This window comes from Echinops telfairi, unplaced genomic scaffold (assembly GCF_000313985.2).
Source record: "Echinops telfairi isolate 266 unplaced genomic scaffold, ASM31398v2 ScPeMD7_7407;HRSCAF=8445, whole genome shotgun sequence".
NCBI lineage: Eukaryota > Metazoa > Chordata > Mammalia > Afrosoricida > Tenrecidae > Echinops > Echinops telfairi.
Genome location: NW_022111307.1, coordinates 316,791 through 326,577, shown reverse-complemented (window position 1 = coordinate 326,577; position 9,787 = coordinate 316,791). Strand labels below are relative to the sequence as shown.

General features: G+C 33.4%; 1 pseudogene; it reads right to left on the bottom strand.

Moving 5' to 3' along the window:
* Nucleotides 1-9,363: 9,363 nt before the first annotated feature.
* On the bottom strand, nt 9,364-9,452 carry LOC115871833 (annotated as a pseudogene).
* Between the last annotated feature and the right edge of the window lie 335 nt (nt 9,453-9,787).

Below are 9,787 nucleotides of genomic sequence, written 5' to 3'. Positions count from 1 at the left end.
GCCCAAAATTCATCAGCAGAGCATCTTTCTGGCGGATCCCATCTGGCCAGAGGCAAGGGACTCAACTGCAGCATCTGAACTGGAACTGTAGCATCAGACAGAGATTATTGTAAACTTGGTCGTAGTGAATTGAATCATAGTATAATACGATACTTGTTCAGCTGAACTTCCACTTGACCCAACCTAAATTTGTTCTAGGCTCACATATTTCTTGCTTGTTCCATGACAGAAATTTCTTCCCTGACTTTTAAAAAATATTGCTGGTGATCTTTTCTTTCTTACTCCTTTTTTATCTTTATATTATTGCAATTTTCTTTTTTGTGTTTCAATTTGTTTTTATTTTTTATTGTTTCTGTTGTGTTTCCCAATTTATGAATCACTGAAGGAGTGGATGCATAGAGACAATAATTGATGCAATGATTTATTGGGGATAGGGGAGGGGTCAGGAAGGTAGGGAATTAGGGAGCAAACAATGAATACAGGAGTGGGGAGGGAAGACTAGAATTGTTTGTGATGATTCATATGCAACTCTTTTTAAAAGTAACTTAACTATGGATGTGTATGATATGTGAATATTTTATCAAGAAAACTACTACAAAGACTAAACAGAACTTGACCATGGTTTCCATGGGTGTAGGCAGAAGAGTTTTTGTCTAGGGGGCACTAACTTTATGTTAATGGTAGTGGAGTAATTTGGGAAAGGATATCAATAATGGTTTCATAACACAAAGAGTAAAATCAATGGCACTGAATTATACATGTAGAAGTTGTTGAATATTTTATTGTATATATTTTTGCCACAATTAAAAAAATAATACACTTAAAAATAAAAAGACACAGTGTAGCAAAATGGGATTAGAAAACAAGACTCATTTATATGTTGCCTGAGACACATTAAACTCAAAGAAAATAATAAAGTAAATATCAAAGGATGGTTAAATAAAACCTACTAAGCCAATGACAATCATAAAAAAGCAGGAGTGGTGATACTAATTTTTGTTAAAATAGACCTCAAGACAAAAAAATAAACATAAACACACTCAATGAAAGATCCTCAATTACATCAATCTAATTTTCAGAGAGTTGAAAACAGAAATAAACAACTTGGCAATAATAGTAGGAGATTTCAACCCATAACTCTGAAGGAATGGCAGAGCATCTGGAAAGAAATTCAATAAAGAAACAAAAGAGCTAAACTACACAATCAACTATCTCTACCTCATAGACATGTACAAGCACTCTACCCAGCATGTAGTCTTCTCCAGTGCACACCATACATACTCTACCATAGATCACATGTTAAATCACATAGGAAGCCTCGACAAATTCAAAATTATTGAGATACTAAAACCCACTTTCCCAGATCACAATGCTGTAAAACTGGAAATCACAGTAGAATAGGGACATAAAGATTGAACAACATTGAACAAGATTTCTTTAAAAATCAAAATAATGGATAAAATGTAATTCCTGTGAAACAAATGAGAATAATACCATATCATGCCCAAGCCTTTGGGGCACAGCAAAAGTAGTTCCCAGTGGGAAATGCACTTATATGTGCATGTTCCAGTGTCTCCTGAAAAAGAATCTCCTTGATTGTACGGTATAAAGACTTCCAACTTTTTAAATGTTGCCAAATTCTCTCTAACATGACCTTACCAGGTTACACCCAAATGACATTTTTCCTGTTCTACATCCTCAATAACACTTGGTTTGGGCACATTGTTAACTTTTACAAGCCTGTTGGGTGAAATACATTTAATTTCTAGTGAGAGTGAGCAAATTTAGCAAATATATTTACCATTCCAGTTCTTTTCTATACAGTGTTTGCAATTATAATTTGTTCTTTCTTATTGGATTGTTTTAAATTGATTTCTAAGATAATTATATATAGTATTCATACCAATTTTTGCTGCTTATATATACTGCAAATATCTTGTTCCACTGTGTTCCTTTTTAAAAAGGAGTTGTGATCATATACATGACACTTAAATTATCATGTATTATAATATATAAACAATTCTCTTTATTTTTTGTGCCTCTTTTACAAGTAATTCTGTATTTTTAATGATAGTTTTATAGTTTTCTTTATCATAGTAGGTTTTTAATAAAATTGAATTGAATTGAATAAATGTGTGCTTGGACAAATAGAGATTAAATTATATTCCCTTCAATTGCACTTAATTGCTCATGCATTCTTTATTCAGTCATTGATCTCTTACTGATCTGAAATTTTAACATTTTAGTACCTTAGTTTTTGCCTTTATACTTGGGTGTTTTTGTCTCTCTATGTTTTGTCTGTTCCTGTATCCATTTTACACAATCTGAGTTTGCTAGCTCTTTAATAAATACTGATTTTTTTTTACTTTTTACTTTGAAATAATTTTAGACTTGCAAAAATTTTAACAATAGTACAGTTTGTATATATACTTTCAATCACCTTCTCATAATCTTAGTGTCTTAGATAATCTTAGGTGAAAATATCACAAACATGAATGTAACATTGCAATAGTATTTGTGTTAGTAGTTAAGTCATCATATTCATTTCTTACCAGATTTTTACCATTATATTATTTTTCCTTCCTATGGAAAACATTGTTTTGTGTGTGTTAGTATAGATTTCAGCTTAAGGTTGGTGAATATTTCTTTATTTTATTTTATATATTTTTAATAGTTTTATTAGGGGCTCATACAACTCTTATCTCTATAATTATGCTTTTATGCATATCAAAGGTATTACATTAAAAGTAATATATCCATCTTGGTGCATTGTATAAATATATCTTATTACTAGTAATTTTAACTTTCATAATTCATTTAAGTCTTTGTCTTCTAGATTCTCCATTGCACTACAATTTTTTTTTAATTAAAAGAAAATGTGTGTCATCTAACATACTGTGGTCAACTCCAATTTTGGATCTTCTGTAAAGCAGTAAAGAAGTTAATCTGGTCAAATTCTTGATACAATTGAGACATGTTTCTTTCAGGGTGCTCACACTTTTTCAGCATGTGATCTACTTATGAAATGATCAAGTCAAAATGATCTACCAACTAGAAAAATGCAAAACATATTTTAATTTATTTATTACATTTATTCATAAATGCATTGAGAACTCTTTATATGTACAATGTATGTTATGTACCTTGTATAACCGCATGGGTCCATAGTGCACAACACAACACAATTAACTATGTACACTTTTTGTCATGACCTGAGTTTACTCTGATGACTTGCACTGAATGGAATGAACCAGGGATGCATAGTCCGGAGTGTAGCTACCTACAGCCAGCCTCAAGCACATTTCCAAATGATCATCAGGCATGGTGGAATGGTACTCGGACTTAATGATCTTTATGTGGGAAAAGGCTGACTGACATAAATAAGTAGAGCCGAACAATGCAGTCAAGGAGGTAGCACATTTTCTCATGTTTGGGTACTTTCCCTCTGCGAGTTAGTTCCAGAACTGTTCATGCGCTCTGGACGTCAGCTAAATGTCGGTTTGTAGTGTGAAAATCTCCTATTCTGTATGAAAGTGATATGTTTTTGTCTTCTTACTTGGTCCAGTTCCCCCGCTCATTTTAATACCCTTTCTTACGTTTAAGAGAAAAAAAAAAGTCTAAAAATTGGCGATAACTTAGCTTGTCGGTTTTGTTGCACTTAGAACAGTTGCTTGCGCATGCATTTGACACCTAAGATTGCATCTGATTGGCTGCGCTGTATATCAATTAAGTGACAGGATTGATGATAGGCTTACATCTACTTTTTTAATGCCTTGTGATCTACCCACACTACATTTGTGATCGACGTATTGAGCACCCCCTGATTTAGAGTGACAGTGTGTGAGAAGCTAGCTCACTTGTGCTGCTGGATCTGGATCCTGCATCTGATTCATCAACCTCCTGTTATGTTGCTTGCTGACCTCAGGAGCCATCAGCAGACTCCTCATTTTGGATTCATTTGGCCAGCCTTCAATCCATTCAGCTCAACGCCCGCTATCCTGTAGCTGTCCATCTTCAGCTTCCTGTCTTGTTCATCTGGAGTGAGGAAAAGTCTTCAATCCAACCCGTGTAAGATATGACAAAATAATTCATAAATTATCAAGGGTTCATGAGGGAGGGGTTGTGGGGAGAGAGGGGAAAATGAGGAGCTGATACCAAGGGCTCAAGTAGAAAGCAAATGTTTTGAGATTGATGAAGGCAACAAATGTACAAATGTGCTTGACACAATGGATGGATTGTGATAAGAGTTGTATGAGGCCCAATAAAATGATTTTAAAAAGTGTTTCTGTGAATATAGTTCAAAGTATTTCTTTTCAATCTTTGAAATTTGCATTGACTAATATTTCCATTATAATTCTTAATGAAATGATATGGTAATGCATTAAATTGTTTCTTAACTAATAAATAAGCATTTACTTCCATCCATTAATCATATAATACCTGTGGATTTGAAAATAATAAATGATACAATATGTGATACCATTTCTATAAAATACAAGTACAATTTTTCTGAAGATATTTTTTAAAAGGTTTTATCAATCCATTGACAAAACTTCCAGAAATTGAACCAGATTTAGAGGAGGACCTGTGGCAAAGGATATCATTTCATCCTGTCACATGGAATTTGGTTGAAAGCAGAGAACAGTAGAAAGATGTTTTCCTGTGTTTTTTTCACTTCTTCATCCAAATATGTGGATTATAACAAAAATTAAAATTGCAGAACACTTATTTATGCATATGTGGAATATGTACCTGGACCAATAGATAGTTATCTGAACAGATCATGGAATGATTGCATAGTTTAAAATCAGAAAAGGTGTGCATAAGGGCTTTATTCTTTCACCATACTAATTTAATATATATGATAAAGAAATAATCTGAGAAGGTGGACTACGAGAAAAAGAAGACAGCATCAGATTGCAGGGCGTGCATTTTGTCGATGCACAAGTGGATTGTAAGTATTTACTGATGAAGATTAAAAACTATAGTCATGTGATTTCACCTCAACATAAAGAAAACAAAAATCCTCACACCTGGACCAAAAATAACATCAGAATAAAGGCATACTATTTATTTTGTTAATGATTTTATTTTAGTAGGCTCCATAATTAATGCATATAGATGCAACAGTCAAAAAAACAAACACTGAAATGTATTGGGCAAATCTGCTGCAGAGAGTTTAAAGAGCAAAAATGTCACCTTGGAGACAAGGGTACCTGATCCAAATCATCATATTTTCAATGATCTCATATGCTTGTGAAAGCTAGACAATGAATAAGAAAGACTGAATTGATATATTTGAATTCTGAAGTTGGCATACAATATTGAATACATTAAGGATTGATAGTAAAAAATAAGAACAAATATGTCTCAGAAGAAGTACAGCCAGAATGCTTCTGTTAGCTTGGGTTGTCTAGAGAAACAAACCAGTGACACTCATCTATGGACAACAAAGAACTTTATATAAAGAAGCAACTTTACATCAAGAAGGTGCCCAGCCCAGTCCAATTCAAGTCCATTGGTCAGGGACTATCTTCAGACTCATGTAGCTGCAGGCCAAGGGTCCTAGAAGGTGAAGTGGGAAACAGGAGATCACAAGCCATGGGTGCAGAGTTGCATGGATCCAAATTTGGTGGAAACTTAGCAGAGCACTGACAGCTCTCAGGGTTGGGTGGCCCAGGAGGGGCCACCTCTGGAGTTGGCAGAGTCCCAGCAATCAGGAAAGTAATGGGCAGAAAGCGGGGCGGGGAGCCTTCTCAGTTGCTGCCTTGTAAGAAGGCCACACCCCCGAGGACCTGTTATCAGGCTACTACTTGATTGACAGCTCGAGCTCTGTTCTTATCTCCATACAGGCCCATCAAGTTTATATAAAATCTAACTACTACAAGGGCCCAGTCCTTGAGAAGGACATCCTGCTGGGGAAAGTAAAGGGTCAGTGAAAGACCCTCAACAATTGACACAGTGGCTTAACAATGAGCTCAGATAGAGCAATAATTGTGAGGCTGGTGCAGAACCAAGCACTATCTGTTCTGTTGTTCCTAGCTTCTTTATATTCACAACTGAATCCAGGGAATCTCAAAAACAACATTTCTTTCATAGACGCTAGAAATTATTCTCTTCCTAATTCACTGATAATTGTTATCTTAAATAGGACTTGGATTTTGGCAAATTCCTTTCATTTATATAAATAATAATGTGATTTTTAAAATTTTTATTATTTTGAATTAAATTATACTGGTTGATTTTAAAATGTTAAGCCAAGCTAGCATTCATGGATGAACTCAAATCCATATTTATTTATCATTATCATTATATCATACTGGATTATTTCTGCCAAAATTTTATTAAGAATGTTTGGGTTTGTGCCTTTAAATTATATTGGTCTATAATGAACAGTTCTTTTATTATTCTTGTTTTGTTTTGATATCAGGGTTTTTTGACTTTATAAAATGAATTATTAGCTATTTCTTCTGATTACTGAAAGAATTTTTATAATAGTTATATTGCCTCCACCTTAACTTTTTGATAGAACTCATTAAGTGAAGTTACATGCAACTAGAGTTTTAATAGCGGGTGGTTTGTAATAATGAGTACACATTGTTGAGTTGACATATGCCTATCATGATTTTCTATTTCTTTGTGTGGCAGTTTTGATTATATATGTCACGAAATTTGTCATCTAACTTGTTAAAAATTTTGTTATTGAGTTGTCCATACTAAGCCTACTTTTTAATTCACTTCTCTCATCCAACATTTTACATTTACAGCAATAGAAAAATTTCACTTTTCATATTAACAATGTACATTAATGCTAAGGCGATAACAAATGCTAAGGTGCTAGGCTAAACTAATGCTGGTTGTGATGATTATGGTTATGTGCCAACTTGACTAGCGCATGATTCTCAGTAGTTTTGCCATTTTGTAATGCTGTCATTGACAGCAATGTAAAGATGCAATTTGACAGTTATGCAGTGATATAATTTGACAGTTATATGATGGTGTAATTTATCAGTAATGTAATTTATCACTTTTTCTATTCTGTGATCTGATGTGGTCATCTGATGTGGTCATCCTCTATTTTCATACAGCACTGCTTTTTTTTGCACAATTACCTGATTTTCAAAAACTAATTAGGTCGATTAAGACAAGAGTGGTGGATTGTCTTACTATATATTTTATGCTGCCAGATCTACAGTGTTGTCCCTTCTGAATATTAATAATCTATGTTTTTACTTCTTTATATTTACAAGTTTGTTCGCAGCATAGTGCCTAACCCACAGTATCACTGAGGCTCTTTTGTTGTTGTTGTTGTTTATCTTTTCAAATAACTTGCATGTGATTTTTTAAATTTCCTTTTGGAAGGCTGCTTTCTATTTCACTATGTTTTACTCTCATGCTCATGATTCCCCCCCTCCCCCCATCTCTATTTAGGTTACATTTTTCTAGAAAGAAGCTTGGATAATTGACTTTCAAATTTATCTCATTACAAGTCCTTAAAGTTTATAAATTTCTCTTTAATTATACATTTCTTTTTACATTAGTTGTATCCCACCTAATTTGTATTTATCATATCACATGTCAGTCCTACTCTCTGGTAGAAGAGCACGTGTGTTTACAAGTTCTTCCTCTCTTCCCTCATTCAAGATCTCCTTTAACTTACCTCACAAACTATCAAAATTAATAATAAAAAAGAACCAGATCTGAATATCCCTATGCATCTTAAATAAATTAAACGTACATTGCAAATATTCCCACATGAAACTCCAAACTCAAATGGTTTCACTGATGAATTCTATTAAACATTTAATAAAGAAAAATTACCAAACACTCAAATTCTTATGGGAAATATTGATAGAAGGAGAATTCCTTATCTCTCTGTACAAATCAGCACAACTGTGGTAACAAATTCAGACCACTGAAAAAGTATATTACAGACGAACATGAACACAAACTAATGAAAATCAAAATAACAGTGTAAATACTAGTAAAACTATTTACTCTATATACCTCAGGTCTTTTTTAATATATTTTTAAATATTGAAGCAGGTTATATTGTATATATTATTGTGTAACATTTTAATTAAATTATTCATTATGAAAATTTTATCAATTTTAATTTACTTACAGCATATTTTTTAGCTCTTCTCAAAGCAATAATCTATTGGTCCCAATTGGCTTTTATTGAAGCAATACTTCCCCGATTGTTGCATGTTCATTGTAGTGTGTTTTAAAACCCACACATACCCCATATGGAAATTTCTACCTTATATTTGAATATTTGTTTGGCATTGTTTCTTTTAAAAAATATTGTCATATGTGAATTAAGTTATCTTATTTGAATTATATTTAAGAAAGTGTTGCTTTTGTTAACTTTAAAACAGATAGCATTAAAAAAGACTTTCATAATGCAGAAAAATGAATGACAAAATTATTGCAATATAATAATGATTAGGTTAAAATTCTGAAAAGATGAATTCTTAGTAAAATACCTCATTAGGTTATAAATGTTATGAAAAGTGCCCATATTTGAATGAAAACTGCTAGATATTTGGCGTGAGGGTGACCCATTTTTAATTGGTATAAAAATTGTGGAAAACACACATACAACCCTACTAAAAAAATTTCATGTCACTTTATGGTATCTTAAGTATCTGGATAAAAGCATGAATATATTACTTTCCTATGAAAAATTATGGGGTTAGTGATAACCTATCAACAGATATTTATTAGATATGATTATTAAATGAAGGGAGAAGTCATAATATTATAAAATGTCACACTTAATGTATGCGATTGACTATGACTGGGAGTTGAGAAGGAAAAGATTCTTGAAGGGGAGAAGAAAATTCTTCATATATACTTGTGAAGAGATGATAAGATTTCAAATACCGGGATCTAAAATTGTGGTCTGATAGTTATATTTTGGAGTCAGCTGAGAAATGTTGACACTTGAAGAACATCAATTTTTTTTAATAAAACAATTTTCAGTCACAGTCTTCCACAAAAAAAATAATGATTTATTAATTTCTGTCTTCACATTATAAGAGAGAAAATGTACAATTCCTATGAAGTTTCATGAATACCAACCATCAAGGATAATTGATTATTGAGTACCCAAATTATAACAGTTTAAATTTTTCTTTCTTTTTTTAAAATCATTTTATTGGGGGCTTGTACAACTCTTATCACAATCCATGCACACATCCCTTGTGTCAAGCACATTTGTACATTTCTGGCCATCATCTCTTTTCTTTTTAGCTTTTTGTTGCGAAGGTTTATAGAGCAGATCATTAATTCTACATCCAACAATTGATACACATTGTGTGTCAATTCACCCATTGCAACCCCCTCACTGTATTCTCAGAAAAACTGTAATTAGATGTCACAAAGTAGGGCACAAAGCCGTAACCATATGCCTGTTATAAGGCCCAACAGCCTCTTCTGTCCCTGTCCTGAGCACCTTCGTGGGACATCTGTCTATGGAAACATTTCAATTGGCATTCCATTGATTCTTGGAGCCTTGTTTTTTGCCAATGCCTTCAATGCAGCTTGGACTTCTTCCTTCAGTACCATTGGCTGTTGATCATATGTGACCTTCTAAAAGGATGGCAGGGATCTTAACAGCTTGCAAGTAGTCACCCAACATACGAAAATAGACCCCTCCTGGCTTGGAACCACGGAGAAAGCTGGAGAGTCAAGAGCAGGAGGCGGCTATGGAATATGTGGCTAGTGTCTCCTTAAACAGCTGCCTCTTTGCCACATGACCCGAAGAACTGGGTGGTGCCTG